At 35.8% G+C, this 14,504-nt stretch overlaps 1 long non-coding RNA gene across 4 annotated transcripts in view; it reads right to left on the reverse strand.

Annotated features, from left to right (window-relative positions):
• LOC103106374 (uncharacterized) overlaps positions 1 to 14,504 on the reverse strand; it is a 168,037-nt gene that overhangs the window by 5,078 nt on the left and 148,455 nt on the right. The window lies entirely within an intron of this gene.

Below are 14,504 nucleotides of genomic sequence, written 5' to 3' on the forward strand. Positions count from 1 at the left end.
AATACAGATCTTTGGACTCCAAATGCAATACTTTTTTCTATTCCTATGTTGATTCTGATTCAGTTTAGTTCACCAAACTTGCATCAAATATCTATTATGGGAAGGACTTAGGCCAGATGCTAGGGGATATAACAATGAAAAACAGCATAGTTCCTGCCCGTAAGGACTTTACAATCTAATGGGGGGAATACAACATATTCACTCATAAGTATGATACGTATTCATGTGACAATTAGGTTCCGAGAGACTAAGTTCCTTGTATGAAAAACAATTTATTGATTAGGCTAGCAATAATTAATAAATTAATTGGCTATTTATCTCTCTTGGTGATCAGAGACAAAGGCATTGGGCATCTTGAGCCATTAAGCACAATTTTGGAACTCATTATTCAGCCCTTTCCTACATATCTCTAATTGGTGAATATCTAAAGAGGTGGAAGACTGAATTTTTTACTATCTCTCCTCTCTGACTCCTTCATAGTGGTAGGTAGAGTCATACCTGATCATAAGATTCTAATAGCCCACTTAACCCCCACTGCCTAACCAATACACAGAATTGATTCTAAGGGAAGGGAAGGGTTTTTTAAAAGGCCCTAGTAGCCCTTGGTGATCTAGATAGGGAGACAAGTTGGGTCTACTTAAGGTTAGGATACCATGGCTCATTTCAATGGGGGCCCCAAAGAAACTGACCTGCTGCCCAACCACCTACTTGGCTCAAGCCAGTTATTGTTTATCAAACAAAATGGATCTCATGATCTCTATCCCAGGTTAGAAAATGCTCTGAGGCAATGATTGTAAGAGAATATCAGGAGAAAGGAATGAAGTGAGAGGCTTAGAGAACATACCAAGTCTCAATTGGAAAATTATACAGATGGAGGCAATGAAGTAGCTGTGAGATCCTGGGTTCAATTCTGGTTTCAGATATTTCCTAGCTGTATGACCCTGAGAAAATCACTTAACTCCTATTGCCTAGCCCTTACCACTCATCTGCCTTGGAACCAACACACAATATTTATTTTAATATGGAAAAGGAAGGGAAGGGAACGGAACGGAACGGAAGGGAAGGGAAGGGAAGGGAAGGGAGGGAGAGGGGAAGGGGAAAGGGGAGGGAAGGGAAGGGAAGGGAAGGGAAGGGAAGGGAAGGGAAGGGAAGGGAAGGGAAGGGAAGGGAAAGGGGAAGGAAAGGGGAAGGAAAGGGGAGGGGAAGGGGCAGGGAAGGGAAAGGGGAGGGGAAGGGGCAGGGCAGGGAAGAGAAGGGAAGAGAAGGGAAGGGAAGGGAAGGGAAGGGAGAAGGGAAGGGAAGGGAAGGGAAGGGAAGGGAAGGGAAGGGAAGGGAAGGGAAGGGAGGGGAAGGGAAGGGAAGGAAAGGAAGGGAAGGGAAGGGAAGGGAAGGGAAGGGAAGGGAAGGGAAGGGAAGGGAAGGGAAGGGAAGGGAAGGGAAGGGAAGAAGGGAAGAAGGGAAGAAGGAAAGAAAGAGAAACAAAGGAAGGAAGGAAATTTAAAAGCATCACTTAAAAATAGAAATACTACAATATTAGAGGTAAAGTACAGAGTGGCCTCAAGACAGTCTAGATTTAAGTCTGGCCTCACAGTGACACACACTGACTATAGAGCCTAGAAAGGTCACTTAATCTGTTAGTGCCCCCAGGTAGCTCTCTAAGATAATGTAGAACAGGCATCTATCTACATTAGCGGGGGTCTTCACCAAGAGTTCCTTATACCCCTGAAGTAAAAGCTGTCCTCCACCACCCCAAAAAAAGTTAGAGTAGGATGGCAAAAACTTATTTAAAATGCCAAAAGAAAATTGGAGTTGGGGGTGGGGAATGTAGGAGGAGGGAAAGGAGGCCAAGTATAGCTCACAAATCCCAATCAGTTACCTGAAACACATAACAAATGCTTTAAATGCTAAAATCCTTTTTTTTTTAATGCATCTATTTCTAAAGTTTTCCATTTACCAAACAGCAGTAGTCAGTTTTTAGAAAGTAAACTGTATAATTTATTTTTCTGGTCAACCCTTCCCTTCCCCCTTTCCTGGTCAGTTCAATCTGAGTTGCTGCCTCAGCCTTGCTTTATAGGAGAAGCACACATTTTCTCCTGGGAGTTGGTTCATGCAAAACACTCCCTGCTGAGAGAGTGGAAATTTACCCAGAAGACATTTTTCCAGCAGCAAGACTCCGGAGGAAACCTGATCAGAATTTTTAAAAGATGTGTCTTGATTTTCCTCCATAATTCCTTCAAAGTTTCTCAAGGGGTAAAAAATAAAAAATAAATAAACCAAATATTTAAGGTTCCTTACACCTGGTCACGATAGATGCGATGAGATATGGCCTAATTTAGGAACAAAGCTGAAAAGGAGCAGATGATTTCCAATAGCTTTTGAGCTACTATATCTTCTGAGCTGATTTTGCTCTTCAGTTCGATCCTTGAGATTTTAGTTTATAGTCACTCTGAAATCATTCAATTGATCAATTCATCACCTTTTTTTAAAAACTACTGCTATGATCTCAATAAGTTACATTCAGCCAAGTAGCTATTATTTTGCAACATTTTTATAAACTCGGACATATCTTTACTCGCCTTACATCCATAGTTCGAGTGCAATCGATTTGCTGTTGAAGTAACACGAGTTTCTAAAAGGTATATGCAGCACAAGAAAGTTTCCCTGATTATTTCTTGCTGGGACTTCTTGTCGAAAACTCTTGAAAAGAGTTGAGATTGTATGTTTGTGGTATTTTTGGAGAGTGAAGTTAATGAGCATGCCAAAGTCCGAATCTCAACCCATCCCAGGACCTTTCTTTTTCCTCAGTCAGAAGTTCAAATTTTTGTGCCAAAAGATGGGAAGATATTAAAGATACACTGACAGGAACTACCACTTTCAAGAGAATTATGCAAAACTGATGTGAAGCAGCTGGCTGAGAAGGTCATCATCAAAGATACCTGGATGATAGCCCAGGGACAGGGGCTCAAACCCCTGTTACATGTCATTCCTTACTCTTTTTTATGAGAACATGAAGTTATAGCTTTTTAAAAATCCATTTTAGAGACACATTTTACCAAATAGAATGTTAGTTCCACAATGTGTGCTGTTATATAAAGACCCTGTTAAAATTTCAAAGTTTGCAAACTAAGGGAATGAGTGAGTGGTTCATTTAATTTATTTTAATCAGTTAGATCAGGGTAAAAAAATGCAATTCTATTGAAAGAAAACCTTTGCAGAAGGAGAGAGCAATTATGTTTTGCACACAGAGAACGCCTTAAAAAAAGACCACATGTTCAGCATAAAAAAAGCTTAGTAATGTCAATCATTTTGAATCCAAGTTCTTTTCACGCAGTCCTTAAACAATGTAAAAATCACCCAATACAAGAGTTGAACCTACAAAATTGCTTTTGGAAACTCTACACCCACCTGGTGTGAAGCTCTCTCCAAAGGTGCTTGTTTTTCAATGTGAAAACGCTTTGTATTTACTTACACTAATTTAAGAAATACCACCAGACATCATCTGTGGGACAACTCACCCAACAGATCCCCTGAGAAATTTAGACACAATAAATGAGAGTAATGGGATTTCCCCCACTCATTAACAGCCTATTGGGCAAAAAGAATCGTTTAACAATTTAAAAGTAGGTAACTAAACCAAAGTGCCAACTGGCAGCTTAATTAGAATAATAATAATAGGTTATATTTGTATGGCTTTGTTTCACTGAAAACAACGTACATACTTTTCTTATTGGCATTTTTCATATTTGATCTTCCCAGGAATCTCATGATACAAGCACTATTATTTTACCCATTTGATAGATAAGGAAATTGAGGCTCAGAATGATTATAATGCATTTGTACTGGCATAAGTAATTTTGTAAATGGAGCTAGAAGCCCATACCATTCATGTCATTATTAGGAGACACATGAAAAGATTTTGAAAAAGTAACACTCCTGGACTGCTACCCTGAGGGAAGGAAGGGAGGGATGGGGAGAGAGATGGAGAGACACAGAGAGAGAGAGACAGAGACAGAGACAGAGACAGAGGGACAGAGACAGAGACAGAGGGACAGAGAGAGAGAGAGAGAGAGAGAGAGAGAGAGAGAGAGAGAGAGAGAGAGAGAGAGAGAGAGAGAGAGAGAGAGAACACATAAGGATTTGGCTTGGTAGGTTTTTCCTCTCTTTGAGAAGCTTTCAGAAGAATTCAGCGTCAGTTAATATATTTCAAATGTTTAAATAATTTTGTTTCCTTCCCTTCTGATAGCAAAAAAAAAATAAATTTGAGTTAAAGTAATACTGAAACTCATATCTAGTGGTTTAAATCTTGTTCATATAAGTCTGATTAACCCCAACTTTGGTTAAAGATGGTGATGGAGACAGCTGGTGACAGGTAACTCCCTTGAGTTGTTGATGTCAGTTTCCATCTAGATAACAGGAATTCCTACATATATAGTCAGATCAAGATCTTTTTTTTCCTGTGCTATAACATAAGAACTCATGTAAATTCCATATCACAATAAATTCAACCAACAGGTTGAACTTTGAATAAGAACTTTAAGCCTCTCAGAAATGAGCTACTGAAAAGTATATTATTTGATATCATAACACAGGTTGAACCTTTCCCTGCCCCTACCCCTAACTTAAGAATGGATTTCATGCTGAAAATAAATGTATTTGCTAGGTTAGTTGCTTGGAACTGGGAAAACCTATTTCCGCACAGAAATCGCATTATAAGTGATGGTTAGGGTCCCAGGGTAGACCACAAAAAGCCGTTTAGCCTAGAACGTAGTTGAGGTATAGCAGTCCTTCTCTACTAGTACCATTTGCACTGTATGTAACCACCATTTATAACATTCTTTTTGTGAGAAAATACATTCTAAATTCTAACAAAGGATACTAAGAACTCCTTACTCAGGGGTTCTTTGTCTACAGGAGTGTATTTTTCTATTGGTAATTTCTAGAGACGGAACGTTTATTGTTCTTCCACCAATACACATCTGATAGCAATTCACAAATGCTGATGCCACCACACTCTTAATGTACTCAACATTTCATCTGATGGAATGCCGTTTATAAAGAATAGAAAGATCAGGAAGGCCTGAATTCTAAATACAATTGCCCCTTTCTTTACTTTCAGTTTCAGAGTATCAAGAAACCTACATCCTGAATGAAAAGAAGGAAAATTAATGCAAGGTTTCTAACAAAATAGCATATCAAAAGAATCTCAGGGGTGTCTCTACAAGCAAGATTGATCGTGTAAAATATCAAGCTATTTTTGGAAATACAAAAACAATACTATTTTTATGCCATGGTCAAAGTGTCAAATCAAAAACTTTAGAGGAGAAAGTACTTTGGAGATTGAGTAATTATCTCCCTTATCTGAAGAGATTCACAGAACTGAAGTGACCAATGCAAAATCACAGCTAGTCAGGAGTAGAGATGGAACTAGAAGCCCAAATATCTTGGTTCCCAGATTAGTAATCTTTTCACCATGCTCTGGATACTCAAAACTAAAATGATGGGAAATTAGAGATCCCTGTTTGTTTTGTTTTTGATTTTTGGGTTTTTTGTTTGTTTGTTTGCATTTCATCACATCCAAAAGTTCATCATAGTGTATTGGAAAAAGCAAAAACTTTGTAGTTCAATTTTTTTTTTCAAATCTGTTATTTATTGTGTATCCTCAAGCAAATCACTTTACCTTTCTGAAACTTAGTCTACAAAAATGTAGAGATTAAATTAAATATCTCCAGTGGTCTCCTATCTCCAAATCTTAGGGTGCTAAATAGAAATGACAGATGGAAAAGACCATAGAAATCATTTAATTCAACCCTCTCATTATTTAAATGGGGAAACTGAGGTCCAAAGAAAGTGTCTTGTGACTGTGGCTTGCCAAGGTCACCCAGGGAGTTAATTTATCATAGATAATACATTTGAAATGTTGGAACTCCATAGTGGTTTGCTGATTTTGTAATTTCACCCGCAATGAATTTCAGACTGTTTTTTTCTTCCTCTCTTAACAGTTTTTGAATTTTCATTTCTCTGTAAGATATGAATATATTATACTAAGAGATATTATATAAATGAGACCATTATTCACAATGAGAACCTTCTCTACTAACAGCATCACTATTTGTAGAGTATAAGACTAAATAAATGTCTCCCATGAGTGACTAAATGCAAAATAAAAAGTAACCACTCAACTTTAATAGTTTAAAAAATGCTATTAAACATAATGGCTCCTTGACATTCAAGCAGCACTCACTATGTTTTAAGTGATCTTCATTTTAAAAGAACTATTTTATTTACATTTTAAATATTGATGGCAATTCAATCTATGCATCTAAAAATTATAGGCAAAAGTATTTCTTTTAACCAACTGGGGTCAGAGTAGGAAAAAAATCCTCTCACCAGGTATAGTATCATCCTGAAAAACTGATAGAGTTATCTGATTGAACTGCAAATATTTTCTTCTATTAGACAGGCAAATACCCAAATGGAGCTGTGATCTGCTCCAACATTCCTAGAAAACAATCTGGAATTACATGAGAAAAACAATTTGGAATGACATGAGAAAATTACTTTTCATATCCTTTGATCCAATGATCTGGCTTTCATAGCACATATCCCAACAGGATAAGAAAACAGAAAGTATGTGTACCAAAATATTCATAGCAACAATTTTTGTTATAATAAAAATAGGAAATCAAAAGGGTATTAATATTATTATTCAGTTGGAAAATGGTTTAATAAACTGAGATATGTGAATATAATGTTATTATACTGTAAGAAATGATGACTATGAGGAATTCAAAGACACTTTAGAGGGTCTGTTTCCCAAAGAGGTAATTTAAAAAGGAGGGAAGGACCTACTTATACAAAAATATTTATAGTTGCTCTTTTTGTGGTGGCAAAGAATTGGAAATTGAGGAGGTGTCTATCAATTGAGGAATGGCTGAATAAATTGTGGTACATGTTGGTGATGGAATAATATTGTGCTATAAGAAATGATAAGCAAGATAATTTCAGAAAAAGCTTGAAAGATTTGCAGGAACTGATGCAGAATGAAATAAGCAGAACTGGGGAATATTGTATACAATAACAGCAATATTGGTTGTTGATTGACTGCAAAAACTTGCCTACTCTCAGCAATGCAATGATCTGGGACAATCCCAAAAGATTTATGATATGAAATGCTATCTAGTGTCTTTCACATCAGTGTATTTTTTGTTTTATTTGAATTTTTGCTTATGTGTGACTTTGCTATTACAACAGTGACCAATATGGAAGTATGTTTTGCATGACAATAAAAAATAAAATTAGAAAATTAGAAAAAGGAAATATTGGAAAACTTGAATGAATGGAGCATTTTATTATGTGCTTACTGAGTGCCAGGCATAATAAGAACCAAAGCAGAGCTAAAAAAAAGAACCAGGAAAACAACAAATACAAATAATGATATAATGGAACAGAAAACAATACTAAAAGACATCAAAATTCAGATTAAATGCAAGGACTAATCTTGTTTTCTTGAGGTTGAAAGAGGAAAAACGAATTTCTCCTCTTTGTAGAGTAGTATTAGAATATGAGTAAAGAACATTGTATATACTGCTCAGTGTTATTGCTATTCTGTTCAAGCTTGCTTAACTATTTTTCCTTGTTACCAGAGTGTACTTCAAGTGGAATGGGAAGCGAAGAGAAGATAAAACAAAACAAAACAAAACAGCAATAATGAAATACTTAGGGAAAAAGATACTCAGCTGCTTACAAGATGGTGCCAAGAAGGAAGATGACCACAATTGATTAAGTGATCGACAAATCCACCAAAAACCCACAACTAAATTAATACCTTATACCATAACATTTATAAAAGTATGAACTGTGACCTGCTGCCCAAGCATACATTTCTCATATTTTCTGAGTTATGGCATGGTAGAAATTCAAGAAAATGAAGACCACGGCCAGACTACATACGTTTATCCCATCTGGGACATATAACAAGACCTACCATAACACTACCTGTAAAGAATGTTCCACTTATACTCCTGACAAGATGGGTTTATTTTCATCTCACTATTCCCCCAGAAACCATCAGTGTTATACTGAATTGCCAAAGATATCACAACCTACTTATTGAATGGTTTCATCAGTGTCACCCATGAGCCATCCTTGATGTTAAGTGGCAAGGCAGTATCACCAACCTCAAAGTCCATCAGCCAAAAGGTGGTGTTTACTCTAATGCTATTCCATCAGAGGTGACATGCACCCAGAGGAACAATTTAAAAGCTATCAAAACTGTCAGATGAATGGAAGTGGGAAGACAGGAAGTACTAGCAACCAAAGAAACATTAAGTGTACCCGCTAAAACCTCACTTTGATCTGTGGTATGTCTATGGAATGCCAAGAGGTAAGAAGTGGAAGACAGTCCACCATGGTACGACCTGGTCAGAGATGGAGTAACCAAGTCTTTAGCAAAGTCTCTCATGTAAACGATGCCAGAGGTGGCAGAGCTACCAACAGAGATGGGCATTGCCATGGCACAAGCCCACAGAGAGCTCCGTTTGTACACACTGTATTTCAGAAAGAAGTGATTAGCTTTTGTCGTCATGCTTGTCTACTGCCACCATCTTTGAAGACAATAAGACTTTCCATTTGGTAAGTCAAAATGTTTTACATTCAAAAATGTTCTCAAAGGAGAATGTCACTGTCAGGGGGAAAGGAAATAAAGTGTTAATAACAGAAGTGAATCAAGAAAACCTTGAAGCACCAAACTGAAGTATAACATAGAGGAAAACTGTAGCCTATGACTAGACCAAGTATATCAGTAGCCACAACTGATGTTAGTTATGAACCTGTCTTCCTAGAAGATATCAATACTGCCACAAAGGTTCCCAGAATCCACAAATCACCATTCAGAAACCAATCTCTACCAGGTTTGACAAATACTGCCATACCTAAGCAATAATGATGGAGACACGGGGCATTTTCTGGGGATGAATGACAAGCTAGAAGGAGTTGATAGGCCACCTGAGGGGCAGTGGAGGGCCATTAAGCTTGGCCAGTCATTAATCTCCAGGAATGCCCTGAGCCAAGGTCATTATTGCTATTATAAGCTGAAAAGGGAAAGAAAAAAAAATCCCACTTTTTTAATAGGTGATACAGTTTCAATTGGCACATATTGAACATTTCTAGAGACTTAATTAAGCAATCAGATTGCATGAATGGTCTCAACATCCCAAGCATTTTATAGAGTTCTTTAATGACTATGTATAGTATTATTCTGGATACTTTATGGACCATATCAAGTGAAGTTTCCCATAGTCCCAACAATAGATTGAACCTTTCTGGTGTTATTCTAGTTTAATGATTATTTTTCAGCAGGTTGGGAGAGAAAAGGGTATTTCTCCCTAAAATACAGAAATAAGACTCTAGAAAAAAATAATCTAAAGGAAAAATTTTAAACATGATTTGCTGATACTGATTTCTCATTCTACTTTTTCTTTGGGGGCGTTTCTTCCATAACTATTTGTGGTCATAAAAAGCAGCATGCTGGCCTTAGGCTAACTACTTGAATTCTGTGGACTAGAGTTTTCTAAACTAAAAAAATACAGCAGTCTAATTAAATGATCTCTGGGGTCTCGTTTGTCCCCAAAATTTTAATTCTACATATTTAATGGAAAAAATAATAAAATTTTATCAGAGAAGTTCAGTTGCATACATGTGATCTCTCTTGAATAGGTGGGGAGGCACCATGTTTACCATGAAGACTGCACAGGATTTAAGAGTCATCCATGCCTAGAACTGTCTACCTCCTAACCTTTGACTCTTGAAATCCCCTGCTACCTTCAGTGCTCAAATGACATCTCCAATAAAAAGACATTTTTTTCAATTCCCTTAGTTGTTAGGAATCCCCCAATTATTATTTATTATATATATTTTAATTTTATTAATGGATCATAAGTACTTTGAGGGCAGGGATTATTTTATAACAGTATTTATATCAGAAACATTGAGCAAAAAGCCTAGCATATAATAGATATTTAACAAAAACTTCTTGAATTAAATTAATTTGAAAAATATCATTCAAAGTTTGGCAGGATAAGTCCTTTGATACTTGTATAATTGAATTATTTGGTTAAAAATGAATTACTCAAACAATAGATTTTTTTTTACATTTTGGACAGAACTAAGTCTAAACTATTAATAAAGATATATAGAATATAATAAACATAATTTAAAACTTAACTTTTTTTCTTAAAGAAAAAAGTATCATCACACCGCCTTAACAGAATAATGACCTCAGAGCATTGTGCTTAGTGTTATCAACACCTAATCTAAATGACCCTAATTTACTGAACATCTTTGGAGTTCTTATGCCCTTTAAAAAATATTTTTGTCCTTCCTTTTGCCATGCCTTTATGTTTTGTCACTATTTCTATACTTTGATGACATAGACCCCATCATTGTCATGACATAGCCAATCAAATCATCAAACTTATAAGAATTGTGTATAAATTAAAATTGTTCATCCTTCATTTTGAAGAGAACCAAAGACATCCCAGGGTAATTCCATGACATCAAGACATAAATTAAATGAAATCTGAATTAAAAACCTTAAAGACTTTGGCCTCTTAGAGGCTTTTTTCTTAATTCCAGTTTCTTTTATTATTTTTGCTAAAAGCTGAGATAAGTGCCTGAAGCATCTCAGTTTCTTAACTTGTTAAATGGGATAATAATATGTATGGAACTTACCTCCCACAAATATGTCCAAATTATACAAGGTTCTAATAGAAGTGTTACCATAATTCATTTTCAAGATGTCAAATTAAACTTTTATTAATGAGGAAGTCATCTAGTTGTATAACCAGTTAAACAATATAACATAAATGTCACTAAAAATCTTATAATATATATGCATATATAAGCCCAAAATTATATTTAAAGAACATTCATAGGAGCCTCTTAACTTTCCTCCTAACCCTGCTCGCTCTTCCTTCTTTCTTCACTTTTCAGTGTCACTACAATTTACCTAGCCCCAGTGAATTTGTAATCTTGGGGTTACCTTTGACTCTTCTCTCTCTGTCACTGTTCATATTCAATCAATTACTGGGATCTGTCACTTCCATCTCCATAATATCTAATTGATCTCCTCCTATCTTTTTCCCCTCCTACCCTCATAAAGTGTTTGTATCACTTTCCTAAAACTACCAAAATACCTCCCACATAATGCTTTATTCCTCTACTGTGTTCCCCATTCAAATCTATTATTCATAACTTTGGGGCTAAAGTAGGGGGTTGGAATTCATTCCTTGCACAGATCTGGTCATGATCCTCCTCTCCTCAAAAATCTTCAATGGCACCTTATTGAATTCAGTTCATGACCTTTTCTCAGGCAAGGTTCTCCTCAAGTCTATTACCATCCTACCATCCTTGTCTTGTTTTATATTACATCTCTAAAAGGTCCCTGAACTATGGCAGCCAAATGAATTTAGATACTAATATTTATCCCCTATCCCCCAGAGGCAGTCACTTTGTATCCTTGATCCTCAAGTTCCTAAGATGTAAAAGGGAGTATTTAAACTAAATGGTTTTTTAAATCCTTTTAGTTCTAAAAATCAATAATCCTAAATTATTGAAGGTATTTGGTCAATAATTATATGACTTTGGACAAGTCATTTTCTGTCCTTGGGCCTAAGTTTTCCCATCTGTAAAATGGCCAGATAATCCCTGAAGTCCTTACCATTTTTTTTTACTTTTTGTGTTCTATGATTCAAGGGTATGGTATAGAATGGTATATGGTAGATAGAATGACAAACTTGGAGTCTGGAGACATGACTTTAAATTGTACCTCTGTCATTGGCTAAGTAGTCATTCAAGAGCAAGTCTTTTAATGAATCTGGATCTCAATTTCTTGACTTGTTAAATGGAGAAAATAATACTTACAGGACCTAACACCCATGAATATGTCAAAATTATACAAAAACAATACTACTACTACTAATAATGATAGCTACACTGCACATAGAGCTTTAAGGTTTGCAAGAGCTTTATAGATATTATCTTACTTTATCCTCACAACAATCCTAGAAGGTAGGTGCTATTATTAGACTTATTTTAGCGATGAGAAAAATGAAGCAGTGACTTGCCCAGGATCCCGGTTAGTAAATGGCTGAGGCTGAGCTCAAACCTTTCTGACCCCAAGCCAGTGAACTATCCATTACAACACCATGCTGCCTCCGTGACTGCGTAAATGATGGAGTTAATTTTGTTCAGTTACCTCCTGAACGTGAATGTTAGGTGAGGTATAAAACAAGGAGACGTATATTGGGCAAAAGTTATCTATCAAAAGATAAATCCAAGTTGAACAAAAACTCACTAATATACTATGAAATAAATCCTCCTATTGGAAGGCAATATTTGGGCTTATAATACAAGTCCAGGAACATTGTGGGGATTCCACTAAGAGATCTTTGTTTGTCCTGACAATCACCATAGGAAAAACCAAATGGATGATGGATGGCTATTGTTCATCTGATGATGTGAAGCTGGATGGACAACCATAAGGCTTGTGCAGAGATATGTGTGTATAAATGTAAACATGCACCTCCATATATACATGGGCACAAGGATATATATATAGATAGATATCTATGTCTATGTAATACATATAATATATACTTAATATTGTGACATATCTACGGAGATAGACATCCTAAAGTTCTACATAGGTATGCAGATATGAGTACATAGGTGGATACAGATGATATAGATATAGAGATGTATTTGAATAGTTAATGAGTTAGACCTAGAACTAATCAGAAGAGGGTGAAACTATATGGTCTCTAAGAAAGAACAGAGTTCTTTGAATGGCACCATACTTTGCTTGGGAACAAAAACCCATCTTTTTAATACCAACATTCTTCTGTTGTCATTGAGTGGTTAACAGTTTGAGAGTATTATAATTGATGAAGAATAGCTAGCAAGCATCACTCAAAAGCAATGAATATGTGGGGGGGGTTGGTGTATGGAGGTGGCAATACAGTATAAATAAGGAATGATGAAGGAAAAGAAGAAAGGATGCCATAAAGATACTTATTATTGAAAAATAAAGCAGAACTATTTCCCCCCAAGGCCTGAGTGAGAGATAATTGCTAAATATAGCATGTGCTCCACTAGTCCTCAGAGTCAAAAGAAAGTAAGATTACTTTGGGTACATTAGGTAGACTCCCTGTGGCAAATTTATGGAATAAAATGAACAAAAGTCATAAAAGATAGACGTGGTTATTGGAAAAAATACTCACATCAATGAGATAGTCAATGAGACAATTGGAATAATGACATATGGGAGTAGGATCTATGGCCAAATCAATGATTCTTTAAAATCGATATTAACCATCTGTTCCCCTTCACAAACATATCTTCAACTTCCCACTAAAAGTATTATGATAATGATGATTCCTAATCTTTTGCAAAAGGAGCTTGCAAAATTAATCCTATTGAACAAATAGATCATTTAGAGTAGTAAAGGTTGCTTCCAGAAATAATAGTTTTATGAAGATGTTCCGTTCCCTCTGCAAATTAAAAATGTAGTCTCGTTTCTTCCTTTACATGCTTAACAGAAGAATACTAAAGTAACTTATTAATAGCATCATTATTTTAGAATGGGCAGCATATATGAAACTTGGATCATAATGTACAGAAATAGATCCTCATCTTCTCTTGCCTCAATGTAATATTCTTAATGGAATAATCTATTCAGAATGAAAACTTGGCTCTTATGAAATTCTCCTTTTCCCCTGAAACAGGAAAAAGAGACAACAAAGTAAAGCCCTTTTAATGTGGCGCCATTTACAGGAATGATCTCACAGCCCCACCAGAGAAGTGTATTTAAACTTTTCAGTGATTGGTTGGATTAGATGTTACTTGCGTAATGCACATGGCTGTTGACATTTCAAACCAATAGGCATTTTGTTTTTAAATTTTTTGGAAGGGGAACTTATAAATATTTATTCTAAAGGGTCAGCAATGCAAGCTGTCTGTTGGCTAAGTAGTTTTACTATTATGCAGCAGGGTAAACTAGGTTTTTGGTTGTTGGGTTTTTTTGGATGGATTATTTGTGTCTTTAAATAAGGAAAGTTTAAACTAAAAAAACTTTGGGATGATCAGCTGAATTTCAGAACAGGCTCCCTATTTTCAAGAAATTGCAGTATTTCATTGCCCAGTGGACTACAACTGGATCAGTTATCTAGGGTTCCAAAGGATTATATTTGTAATGTGACCCAAAGGCTGTAGATCCATCCATGTGTCTCTAAGGTGTCATCACAGACTAAAATAAAATATGACAGAGAATTAATCAAAATCAGGTGAATAAACCAAGATGAAAAGGGGACAAGTAATTGACCAAGTCATGTAGCTATCAAATAAGATTTTAATTTTGGTTTGTTAGTTCCAAGATTAACACTCTTTCCATTATATTATAGTATATATTTATGTATTATTATATACTTATATATATGTTTATGTATACA

This window comes from Monodelphis domestica, chromosome 6 (assembly GCF_027887165.1).
Source record: "Monodelphis domestica isolate mMonDom1 chromosome 6, mMonDom1.pri, whole genome shotgun sequence".
Taxonomy (NCBI): Eukaryota; Metazoa; Chordata; class Mammalia; order Didelphimorphia; family Didelphidae; genus Monodelphis; species Monodelphis domestica.